This window comes from Scyliorhinus torazame, chromosome 4 (genome assembly GCF_047496885.1).
Source record: "Scyliorhinus torazame isolate Kashiwa2021f chromosome 4, sScyTor2.1, whole genome shotgun sequence".
NCBI classification, from domain to species: domain Eukaryota; kingdom Metazoa; phylum Chordata; class Chondrichthyes; order Carcharhiniformes; family Scyliorhinidae; genus Scyliorhinus; species Scyliorhinus torazame.
This window is the reverse complement of record NC_092710.1, coordinates 239722412-239735516: the sequence shown is the minus strand read 5'-3', so window position 1 is coordinate 239735516 and position 13105 is coordinate 239722412.

Below are 13105 nucleotides of genomic sequence, written 5' to 3'. Positions count from 1 at the left end.
GACTTGCGGCTGCCGGCCCCAGTACGACCGCAGGCAATGAGGGTCCCAGTGGACTAGCCGCCGCAGCCAAGGTAGATATCCGCACCGAGATAGGGGGCGGGATTCTCCGAAATGGAGGCAGAGTGTCCGCGCTGTCGTGAAAGCCGTCGCGTTTCACGACGGCGCAAAACGGGCGCGGGCACTACCAATTCTGGCCCCCCAAAGGGGTGGTCATGCCGCTCCAGCCTCCCTTCCTGGTGCCAACCGGGCGCCCCACCAACCCGCGCATGCGCAGGGTACTTCCTCAACGCACCGGCCCCGACTCAACATGGCGTGGGAGTTCAGGGGCCGGCCGCGTAACAAAATAGGGCCGGGGCTGGAGAGGCCGGCCCGCCGGTCAGTGGGCCCCGATCGTGGGCCAGACCCCATCAGAGGCCTCTGCCCCAGTGAAGGAGCCCCCATCCCCCCTCCATAGGCCGCCCCCTGACCCCGCACGCAGAGTTCCCGCCGGCTGCGAGCAGGTGTGGACGGCGCTGGCGGGACTCTGCCTTTTCCGCGCGGCCGCTTGGCCCATCAAGTCCGGAGAATCGGTGGCCCGGCCACAGACAGCGGCCCGCGACCTGCGCCGTGCCAAACGCGCCGGCACAAATGGCGCCGATTCTCCGCTCCTCAAAAGAATCGCGTGCTGGCATCAGGGCGGCGTGGCAATTCTCCGGCCCGGCACGGGGCTCAGAGAATCACGCCCAGGAACTTTCATTTGGATGATCCAGACAGCGGCTTTCACTTGGATGATCCAGATGAAGAGTCTGCCATGCAATTGCATTGCCTGGTGGTGCCCCACGTGGCCCATTCATGTCCCTATTCAGGTGAATGGGCACATGCTGCAAGTGGAGTTGGTCACTGGGGCGGCGGTGTCCATGGTGGCCCAGGGCGCTTTAGACAGCATTCAGCAAGGAGTCCAGACTTTGGCTTTGATGGACACGGAGGCTCATTTGGCTATGAGAGAGAAACTACAGAGTGTGGGGACGGTGTTTGCCCCTGTTTTTAAGGCCGTCAGTTGGCCCAACTACCTCTTATTGTGGTTCGCGAGGATGGCCCCAGCCTAATGGGGTGCGACTGGTTGTGCTGCTTACAACTGGACTGGCAACGCATTCTGCAGGTTTGAGTCAGTGGCTTGTACGAAGTGCTCGGGGGGGTTCCCAAAGGTTTTTCAGCCCGGGTTGCGGACCACCAGAGGTGCCATGGCTAAAATCCAGGGACCAGGGAGCCATGCTATTTCTGGGCACATCCCATTCCCTGTGCCTTAGTGGACAAGGTGAATGCTGAGCTCAACCCAATGGAGAGTTCGGGCATCATTCGGTCTGTGCGCTTTGCCAACGCAACCGGCGGGATCACTTTGTCCTCATGAAAGAGGGTCAGGAGAGGCTTGTGATCCGTAATGATATTAAAGTGGTGACCGTATACGTATTGGTGGAATTACTTTGCAACAAACACCATCACCAGACCCTCTTTCTTGAATTGAGCAAACTTATGCTCGGCCGCGGTCAGTGTCCGGGATGCAAAAGTGATTGGCCATTCTCCACCAGCGGCATCCGATGGGACAAAACAGCCCTAATTCCAGAAGGTGACACATTGCAGGTGATGACTGAAGGCTTGCCTGTATCATAGTGCGTCAACACACCAGAGGATGACAGCCGTCATTTGATGCGTCGGAAAGCTGCCTCCTGGGTCACACCCCAGACCCAGTCCCGGTGCTTCTTTAAGAGCAGATGTAGAGGGACCAAGTTGGCCACAAGGTTTGGGACAAATTTCCCTCAATGGTTCTCCTAAGTCGAGAAACGAGCCGAGTTCCATCATATCTGTCGGAACTGGGACTAACTGAATGGCACCTACCTTTTCTGCCACTGGATGCAGCCCGCCACGGTCCGCGATAACTTAAGTAGACCACCTCTTTGGCATAGAACATGCACTTTGTCCGATGCAGATGGACACCAAACTCTGAAAACCGTTGCAGCACTGCCTCCAGATTCCTCAAATGCCCCTGCTCGGTAGTTCCCGTGACCAGGACATTATCGAGGTAGATCACATGTGGCAAACCTCGCAGGATATTTTCCATGATGCATTGAAAAATTGCAAAAGCTGACAAGACCCCAAAAAGGCAATCAGGTATATTCTTAAAGGCTCCACCGTATATTAAACTTGACATATTGGTGAGAGGACCTGTGGGGTTCTAGTTGTAAATATACATTGCTCATGTCCAGCTTAGTAAAGAAGCACACATGAGCCAGCTTGGCGTACAGGTCCTCTATATGAGACATGGGTCCAGCTTTGAGTTAGTAGTGACTGGAAGTTTGTAGTCTCTGCAAATGCGGACTATCCTGCCTGATTTCAGGATAGGGACCACCAGCGTCGAATGATGGAGAACGGCCAATCACTTTTGCATCCCGGACACTGACCGCGGCCGAGCGTAGGTTTGTTCAATTCAAGAAAGAGGGTCCGGTTGTGGTGTTTGGTGTAAAGAAATTCCACCAGTATGTATACGGTTGCCACTTTAACATCATTACGGATTACAAGCCTCTCCTGACCCTCTTTCATGAGGACAAAGTGATCCCGCCTGTTGCGTCGGCATCCAGCGCTGGGCACTACTGCTGGCTGTGTACAAGTACTCTTTAGAGCATCAGCTGGAGATCCACATAACACATTCAGATGCACTGAGCCGCTTGCCCCTACCAACCGAGGCCTCGCCTCCCCCTCAGGTGAACAAGGTAGTGGCCGTATTGAACTTAATGGACTCTCTGCCAGTCGTTGTGTCACGCATCCACGAATGGACCCAGACAAACCCCATCCTTGCCAATGTACGGCATCTCAACTTAGTTGGTGGCCAGCATCGACATTTGCCCAGAAAACTGTGTGCTTTCTCCTCCAGGATGTCTGAGCTCAGTGTGGAGGGCAGTATCCTCCTTTGGGGCAAGAAGTTTGTGATCCCAGCGAAAGACCAGCAGCTCGTGTTGAAGGATCTGCATAAAGGGCACCCCTGGGTGTTGAAAATGAGGAGCTATGTCTTGTGGCCCGGGCTCGATTTTGATGATATTGAGAGGATAGCTCAGCAATGCCCTGTCTGCCAGGAACACCAGAGGCTCCCTGCCACCACGCCACTTTATCCGTGGGAGTGACCCAAGAACAAAGAAAAGTGCAGCACAGGAACAGGCCCTTCGGCCCTCCAAGCCTGTGCCGACCACGCTGCCCATCGAAACTAAAATCTTCTGCACTTCCGGGGTCCGTGTCCCTCTATTCCCATCCTATTCATGTATTTGTCAAGATGCCCCTTAAACGTCACTATCGTCCCTGCTTCCACCACCTCCTCCGGCAGCAAGTTCCAGGCACCCACTACCTCTGTGTAGAAAACTTGCCTCGTACATCTCCTCTAAACCTTGCCCCTCGCACCGTAAACCTATGCCCCCTAGTAATTGACCCCTCTACCCTGGGAAAAAGCCTCTGACTATCCACTCTGTCTATGCCCCTCATAATTTTGTATTCCTCTACCAGGTCGCCGCTCAACCTTCGTTGTTCCAGTGAGAGCAAATCGACTTTATTCAACATCTCCTCATAGCTAATGCCCTCCATACCAGGCAACATCCTGGTAAATCTCTTCTGCACCCTCTCTAAAGCCTCAACATCCTTCTGGTAGTGTGGCGACCAGAATTGAACACTATACTCCTAGTGTGGCCTAACTAAAGTTCTATACAGCTGCAACATGACTTGCCAATTTTTATACTCAATGCCCCAGCCAATGAAGGCAAGAATTCCCTCTGCCTTCTTGACTACCTTCTTCACCTGTGTTGCCCCTTTCAGTGACCTGTGGACCTGTACACCTAGATCTCTCTGACTGTCAATACTCTTGATGGTTCTACCATTCACTGTATATTCCCTTCCTGCATTAGACCTTCTAAAATGCATTACCTCAAATTTGTCCGGATTAAACTCCATCTACCATCTCTCCGCCCAGGTCTCCAAACAATCTAAATCCTGCTGTATCCTCTGACAGTCCTCATCGCTATCCGCAATTCCACCAATGCTTGTGTCATCTGCAAACGTACTAATCAGACCAGTTAGATTTTCCTCCAGATCATTTATATATACTATGAACAGCAAAGGTCCGAGCACTGATCCCTGCAGAACACCACTAGTCATAGCCCTCCAATCAGAAAAGCACCCTTCCATTGCTACTCCCTGCCTTCTATGACCTAACCAGTTCTGTATCCACCTTGCCAGCTCACCCCTGATCCCATGTGACTTCACCTTCTGTACCAGTCTGCCATGAGGGACCTTGTCAAAGGCCTTACTGAAGTCCATATAGACAACATCCACTGCCCTACCTACATCGATCATCTTTGTGACTTCCTCGAAAAACTCTATCAAGTTAGTGAGACATGACCTCCCCTTCACAAAACAGGGCTGCCTTTCGCTATATGTCCATTTGCTTCCAAATGGGAATAGATCCTGTCTCGAAGAATTCTCTCCAGTAATTTCCCTACCACTGACGTATGGCTCACCGGCCTGTAGTTCCCTGGATTATCCTTGCTACTTCTTAAACAAAGGAAAAACATTGGCTATTCTCCAGTCCTCCAGGACATCATCTGAAGACAGTGAGGATCCAAAGATTTCTGTCATGGCCTCAGAAATGTCCTCTCTAGCCTCCTTCAGTATTCTGGGGTAGGTCCCATCAGGCCCTGGGGTCTTATCTACCGTAATATTTTTCAAGATGCCCAACACCTCGTCTTTTTGGATCTCAATGTGACCCAGGCTATCTACACACCCTTCTCCAGACTCAACATCCACCAATTCCTTCTCTTTGGTGAATACTGATGCAAAGTATTCATTTAGTACCTCTCCCATTTCCTCTGGCTCCACACATAGATTCCCTCGCCTGTCCTTCAGTGGGCCAACCCTTTGCCTGGCTACCCTCAAGTTCACACTGATGGGGACAGCATGGTGTCGCAGTGGGTTAGCCCTGTTGCCTCACGGCGCCGAGGTCCCAGGTTCGATCCCGTCTCTGGGTCACTGTCCGTATGGAGTTTGCACGGTCTCCCGTGTCTGCGTGGGTTTCACCCCCACAACCCAAAAGATGTGCAGGCTAGGCGGATTGGCCACGCTAAATTGCCCCTTAATTGGAAAAACAAAATGAATTGGGTACTCTGAAAATTAAAAAAAAAAGTTCACACTGACTTCGCTGGTCCATTCCTGGATTCCATATTTCTCCTGTTGGTGGACACTCATTCAAAATGGTTGGAGGTCCACTGGCTGACGATAATCACCTCTCATACTATCGTTTTATTTTATAATTTAGAGTACCCAATTCATTTTTTCCAATTAAGGGCAATTTAGCGTGGCCAATCCACCTACCATGCACATCTTTGGGTTGTGGGGGTGAAACCCATGCAAACACGGGGAGAATGTGCAAACTCCACACGGACAGTAACCCAGAGCCAGAATTGACCTGGGACTCGGCACCATGAGGCAGCAGTGCTAACCACTGCACCACCGTGCTGCCCCTCTCATACTATCATTGATAAATTGTGTCTCTCTTTTTCCACACATGGGACCCCTGAAGTGATCGTTACAGCCAACGGGGTTTTGTTTCCAAGTGAGGAATTTGCGGCGTTCATGAATGCCAATGGAGATCGACATGTAAGGATGGCTCTGACGCTCAAGCGGGGGCTCCGCAAGGAGACTTCGGGCTCCATGGACATGAGGTTGGCTTGGTGTTTGTTTGCCTATCGAACCACCCCACACGCAGTAATGGGAGTAGCTCCGGTGGAGTTTCATATGGGCCGATAGTTCAGTACCTGCCTGAGTTTGTTCTTCCCAGATATCGGGGGAAAGGTACGCCAGGCCTAGGAACACCAGCGATGTTGCCCTGCTCCACATCCTCCGCCCGACAATTTTCTCCGGGGACACTGTGTTCGTCAGGAATTTCGCTGTCGGTGCCCGCTGGCTCTCTGGGACTGTTCTCTGCCTGACTGGTCCGGTTTCCTACCAGGTTTAGGTCGGCAGCCAGCAATTATGGTGCCATTTGCATCACATTCAGTCGTGAAGACCCCTCTTTGCCCGGTTCCTGATGTGCACCCCATCCAGGAGGATACGGTCCCGCAGTCCAACAAGCCCACTGTGGTGCCATATGCAGGCCTTGCTACAGATGCACATGCCAGTCCCTCTCCAGATGCCAAAATGGACACGCAACCTTCAGCTGTCACTGAGGTGAAATCCATTGCAAAACCGCCTCCTGCCACTGTCCTACCTACCTCAGCGGTCCAATAAAATACATCGTTCCCCGGTGGGGTATTCTTCATCAGACCCAGAGCCCCTCCTCTCCTTCTGTTAATCCTCCTCCTCCACGTCTACAGCCAGTGGAGGTTCCTTCAGACTTTGGACAGGGGGAGGGTGTCATAACCTGTATCCATATGATACTTATGACAGCCGGAATCTCGGCTTCCCAGAACCCTTTGGGGAATACGTGCTTCCCCGCAAAGAGAGAGCGTGGCCACTTAAAGTACTTCTGGTAAAGCCGGCTGGTCAGGGACCGGCTGGCTCTCACTCGGTTCGGTAGCGCCGAGTGCCACGTATCCAGGGTTCCTGAAATAAACCATCGTTATTTCACTCAACTCGGTGTGGAATCCCCATTCTTGCAAATACAAAAGTAGCCACAATATTTAATATGGCAGGTCCAGTTCAATTTCTGGTCAACCCAGTTGATCAGTTACCTATTGATGTCTCCACAAAGTCTCCAAAAAAGTGTGGCATGTGGTATGAGGAAACCAAAGCCAGAGGAAAAAAATAACAAAATATTTGACCTAAAAAATAAAAATTTATTGAATATAATTTATGACAAATGATAACGGCAAAAAGAATTTTGGATTAAAGTGATCATTTCCAGTTTTACCTTCTTGTCATATTGATAGATTATGCTTCAAATAATGCTACATGCATTTAGTGTGCAATTCATTCATGGACAATTCTTAATGGCACAGTTTTGTTTCACTGCACCACAAATGAATGGTCAGATCAATATCTGCTGAAACTAATTACTAATCCCGCTGAAACTGTTGTGGATTGATGAATGCTACTATTAGGTACACTCTGTACCGGCTGAATTTACCATGAAGGACCACCTTCTCAATCTTGGCCCTCGGGTTAAATCATCCCAAGCCATCTTTCTCTCTCAAAAGGGAAAGCAGCCTATGGTCCTATGGAAATATGACGACTTCCACTTTCACTTTTCACACTCCTTACAATCCAGGCAGAATTTACATGCACCGAGTAACAGGAAGCGGGCGGCACATTGCCACAGTAGTTAGCACTGCTGCCTCACAGTGCAAGGGACCCTGGTAGAATTTTGGCCTTGGGTGACTGTCTGTGTGGGTTTCCTCTGGGTGCTCCGGCTTCCTCCCACAGCCCAAAGATGTGCAGGTTAAGTGGATTGGCCATGCTAAATTTCATCTTCGTGTCCAAATATGTGTAGGCTAGGTGGAATTACAGGGATGAGGCAGGGAGGTGGGCCTCGGTAGGCTACTCTTTCAGAGGGTCGATGCAGACCCGATGGGCTGAATGGCCTCCTTATACACTGCAGGGATTCTATGGTAGCTTGCTGAATTTGAAAGCAAAATTGCCAGTTTTGGGGGCGTTTTCATCCCAGGTGAAACTTTCAATGTGAAGTGCTAATATTATTAATGAAAATTCATCTGAATTATTTGGAATTGCATTGCATTATGCATTTTCCTTCTGAATCAAAAGCTGGATGTGTTTTTATGCAGCTCAGCTCTCAATTACCCTGAATGGATATTTACTTCATTACATGTCTAATATCAGAACATATAATAATATCTGACGAGACAGATGCATCTAAATAAGAAGAGCATCCTGCAGATCCTGGGCGGGATTCTCTCAGCCCGGGGCCGGGCCGGAGAATCCCCGCGACCGGCGCGAATCGCGCCAAGCTGACCCGACGCTGGCACGCGATTCTCCACAGAGCGGAGAATCGGCGCCGTTGACGCCGGCATGGTTGCACGGTCGGGGGCCACTCTCGCCCCCTATTCCTCTGCCTTGAAGATGATCTATCACTTGGAACTCAGTGTACAATTATATAATATTTTTAATGAATTATGAGTAAAGCCTCAATATCTTCTAGCTTAACTTTAAATGGTGAAGACAGGATCTAAATATTGCAGTGAAATTTCAAGCCTTTTGGCAGGATCAAATATATATAAATCTATCCATACACTATTGTGGAATTCATCAAAACAAGAGCTGCTGAAAGTAGATTATGGTACGGAGATCGTCAATGAATTGTGGCATGCACTGAAACCGAAATGAAAGAGCTACACACAAAGTAAGAATGTTTTTGCAACTTTGCTGTGGTTTTCATATTGGGTACAATCCATGGCTATATCTGTAAACTGCTGGCATTTGAAAATCTAAAATGGAATTGAGTTGCCTACCAATTTTGTGAGGGAATGGTTAGGCAAAAATTTGAGTTTTATGTGCAAGTTTCAGATCTCCATTACCAAAAAGACAGTAAAATGAGAATAATCACATACATTCACCAGAGTGAAACTAGGTACGAGATTACAGACTTGAGAGACAGAGCTATTTCCACTGGAACATACAAAGCTAAAAAGTGATTTAATAAAGACTATGAAGGATTTATACACCTATTGGGGTGTCAGTGATGGCAAAAAATCAGTTTGAAATTACCACTGGAAGAGTGAGGAAATTTTTACAGGGGTTTGTTGGAGAATGTTTTCCCACAGGAAGTGTTGAGGTACAGACCATTGTAACTCTTAATGGAAGCTGAATAAATATTTGAAGTAGTGGAAAATATACAGCTGTGTGGAGAAATTAGGATTAGTTCTGGATTATTCTAATAGAGGAAGCACAGTCACAGATCAATGGTCTCCTGCTGTGCTGTACATCTTTATTGTGTAAGGATCTCTGGGTTTCCCTCAATGCAAAACTTTTGCAAAGGCATGGAATATAGTAACTCTGGTTGCTGTAGGTTTGTCTATTTCAGGGGCGTCATTCTCCGACCCCCCCGCCGGGTCGGAGAATGGCCGTTGGCCGCCGTGAATCCCGCCCCCGGCCCCGCCGAAGTCTCCGGTACCGGAGATTGGGCGGGGGCGGGAATCGGGCCGCGCCGATTGGCGGGACCCCCCGCTGGATTCTCCGGCCCGGATGGGCCGAAGTCCCGCCCAGGAATTGCCTGTCCCGCCGACGTAAATCAAACCTGGTATTTACCGGCGGGACCAGGCGGCGTGGGCGGGCTCCGGGGTTCTGGGGGAGGCACGGGGCGATCTGACCCCGGAGGGTGTCCCCATGGTGGCCTGGCCTGCGATCAGGGCCCACCGATCCGCAGGCGGGCCTGTGCCGTGGGGGCACTCTTTCCCTTCCGCCTCCGCTACGGCCTCCACCATGGCGGAGGCGGAAGAGACTCTCCCCACTGCGCATGCGCGGGAAACTGACAGCGGCCGCTGACGCTCCCGCGCATGCGCCGGGAAACTGACAGCGGCCGCTGACGCTCCCGCGCATGCGCCGCATTTCCGCGCCAGCTGGCCGGGCAACAAACGCCATTTCCGCCAGCTGGCGGGGCGGAAATCCCTCCGGCGTCGGCCTAGCCCCTCAATGTTGGGGCTAGGCCGCCAAAGATGCGGAGCATTCCGCACCTTTGGGCCGGCGCGATGCCCGTCTGATTGGCGCCGTCTTTGGCGCCAGTCGGCGGACATCCCGCCGTTGGGGGAGAATTTCGTCCCAGATGTCAGGAGAAATCAATGACTGATGCTAAAACAAAGGGAAGGAAATTCCTAGGAGTCGTACCCACTTCAACTGTTCAATTTACTGAGGATGATACAAAAAGGGTCGCGTGGAAACATAGAAAATAGGAGCAGGAGTAGGCCATTTGACCCTTCGAATATGCTCCACCGACATTCATCATTATCACGGCTGATCATCCAACTCAAGAACCTGTTCCCGCCTTCCCCTCATATCATTTTTCTTAATTCCTTTTCGGGGTGTGGACATTGCTGACTAGGTCAGCATTTCTTGTTGTAGAATCATAGAATTTACAGTGCAGGAGGAGGCCATTGGGCCCATCGAGTCTGCACCGGCCCTTGGAAAGAGCACCCTGCCCAAGCCACACCTCCACCCTATCCCCATAACCCAGTAACACCACCCCACCTTTCTGGACGCAAAGGGCAATTTATCATGGCCAATCCACCTAACCTGCACATCTTTGGACTGTGGGAAGAAACCAGACCACCCGGAGGAAACCCACGCACACACGGGGAGAACGTGCAGACTCCGTACAGACAGTGACCCTAGCCGGGAATCGAACCTGGGACCCTAGAGCTGTGAAGCAACTGTGCTAACCACTGTGCTACCATACTGTCCATCCCTAGTTGTCCATCAGAAGGTGGTCGTGAGTTGCCTTCTTGAACTGCTGCAGTCCCTGAGGTGTAGGTGCACCCACTGTGCTGTTTGAGAGGGAGTTCCAGGACTTTCACCCAGCGATGGTGAAAAAACGGCGATATATTTCTCAGTCGGGGTGGTAAGTGACTTGGAGGTGAAACTCCAAGTGCTTGCGTTCCCAGGTATTTGCTGCTCTAGTCTTTCTGGATGGTGGAAGTCGTGGGTTTGGAAGGTGCTGTCAAAGGAACCTTGCCGAGTTACTGCAGTGCATCCTGTAGATGGTACACACGGCTGCCACAGTTCAGAGGTGGTGGAGGGTTTGAATGTTTGTGGAAGGAGGAGCAATCAAGTGGGTTGCTTTGTCCTGGATGATGTAGAGTTTCTTCAGTGTTGTTGGAGCTGCGCTCATCCAGGCAAGTGGAGAGTACTCCATTACACTCCTGACTTGTGCCTTATAGGTGGTGGGCAGGTTTTGCGGAGGGTGGGGGGGAGAGTCAGGAGGTGAGTTACTCGCCGTAGAATTCATGGCCTTTGATCTGCTCTGTTAGTCGCAGTATTGATTTTTAAAAATAATTTTAAAGTACCCAATTCATGTTTTTTCCAATTAAGCGGCAATTTAATGTGGCCAATCCACATATCCTACACATCATTGGGTTTAGGGGGTGAGACCCACGCAGACATGGGGAGAATGTACAAAGTCCACACGGACAGTGACTCGGGTCCTCGATGCTGTGAGGCAGTAGTGCTAACCACTGCAACACCGTCCTGCCCAGCCACAGTATTAATATAGCTAGTCCAGTGCAGTTTCTGATCAATGGTAACCCCCAGGATGTTGGTTGGGGGGGATTCAGTGATGGTAATGCCATTGAATGTCAAGGGATGATGGTTAGATCCTCTTTTGTAGGAGATGGTCATTGTCTGGCACTTGTGTGGCACAAATGTAACTTGCCACTTGTCAGCCCAAGTCTGGATGTTGCTGAACATTGTGCAGCATCTGTGAACATTTCCATTTCTGACCTTCAGATGGAATGGAGGTCATTGATGAAGCAGCTGAAGATGGTTGGGCCAGGACACTGTCCTGAGGAACTCCTGCAGTAATGTCCTGGAGCTGAGATGATTGACCTCCAGTCAGCACAACCATCTTCCTTTGTACCAGGTATGACTCCAACTAGTGGAGAGCTTTCCCCCTGATTCCAATTAACTCCAGTTTTGCTCTGGTTCCTTGATGCCTCACTTGGTCAAAGCTGCCTTGACATCACTCTCACCTCACATCTGGCATTCAGCTCTTTTGTCCATGTTTGAACCAAGACGGTAATGGGGTCAGGAGCTGAGTGAGCCTGGCAGAACCCAAACTGAGCATCCATAAGCGGGTCATTGCCGAGTAAATGTCACTTGATAGCACTGCTGATGACTCCATCCATCACTTTGCAAATGATGAGAGTAGACTGATAGGGCGGTAATTGGTTGGGTTGGATTTGTCCTGTTTCTTGTGTACAGGACACACCTGGGCAATTTTCCACATTGTCGGTAGATGCCAATGTTGCAGCTGTACTTGAACAGCTTAGCTAGAGGTTCAGCAAGATCTGAAGCACAAGTGTTCAATAGTATTGCTGGAATATTGTCAGGGCCCACTTCCTTTGTAAAAGTGCCTTCATCCATTTCTTGAAATCACGGGGAGTGAATCATATTGGTTGAAGACTGACATCTGTGATGCTGGGACCTCCAGAGGAGACCGAGATGGATCATCCACTCGGCACTTCTGGCTGAAGATTGTTGCAAATGTTTCAGCATTGTCTTTTGCACAGATGTGCTGGGCACCTCCATCATTGAGGATGGGGATATTTGTGGAGCCTCCTCCTCCAGTGAGTTGTTTAATTGCCCATCACCATTCAAAGCTGGATGTGGCAGGACTGCAGAGCTTAGATCTCTTGCATTTGTTATGGAATTGCTTAGCTCTGCCTATTACTTGCTGCTTCTGCTGCTTGGCACACAAGTAGTCCTGTGTTGTAGCTTCAGCAGGTTGACACCTTATTTTTGGTATGCCTGGTGTTGCTCCTGGCATGCTCTGCTGCACTCTCCATTGAACCAGGGTTGATCCCCTGGCTTGGTGCTAATGGTAGAGCGGGGGATATGCCGGCCCATGAGATTTCAGATTGTGGTTGGGTTCAATTCTGCTGCCGCTGATGGCGGACAGCGCTCATTGATGCCCAGACTTGAGTTGCTTAATCTGTTTGAAGTCTATCCCATTTAGCACGGTGGTAGTGCCACACAACATAATGGAGGGTATCCTCAATGTGAAGATGGGATATTGTCTCCACAAGGACAATGCAGAGGTCACTTCTACTGATACTTCATGGACATAGCTGCTAGACTGGAACTGCAGCAGGCAGATTGGCGAGGATGAGGTCAAGAATGTTTTTCCCTCTTGTTGGTTCCCTCACCACCTGTTGCAGTCCCAGTCCAGCAGCTATGTCCTTTAGGACCCGGCCAACTCAGTCTGTGGTGGTACTACCGAGCCACCCTGGGTGATGGACATTGAGTCCCCCACTCAGAGCATATTCTGCGCCATTGCCACTCTCAGTGCTTCCTCCAAGTGGTGTTCAACATGGAGGAGTACTGATTCATCAGCTGATGGTGGCTGGTTCGTGATAATCAGCAGGAGGTTTCC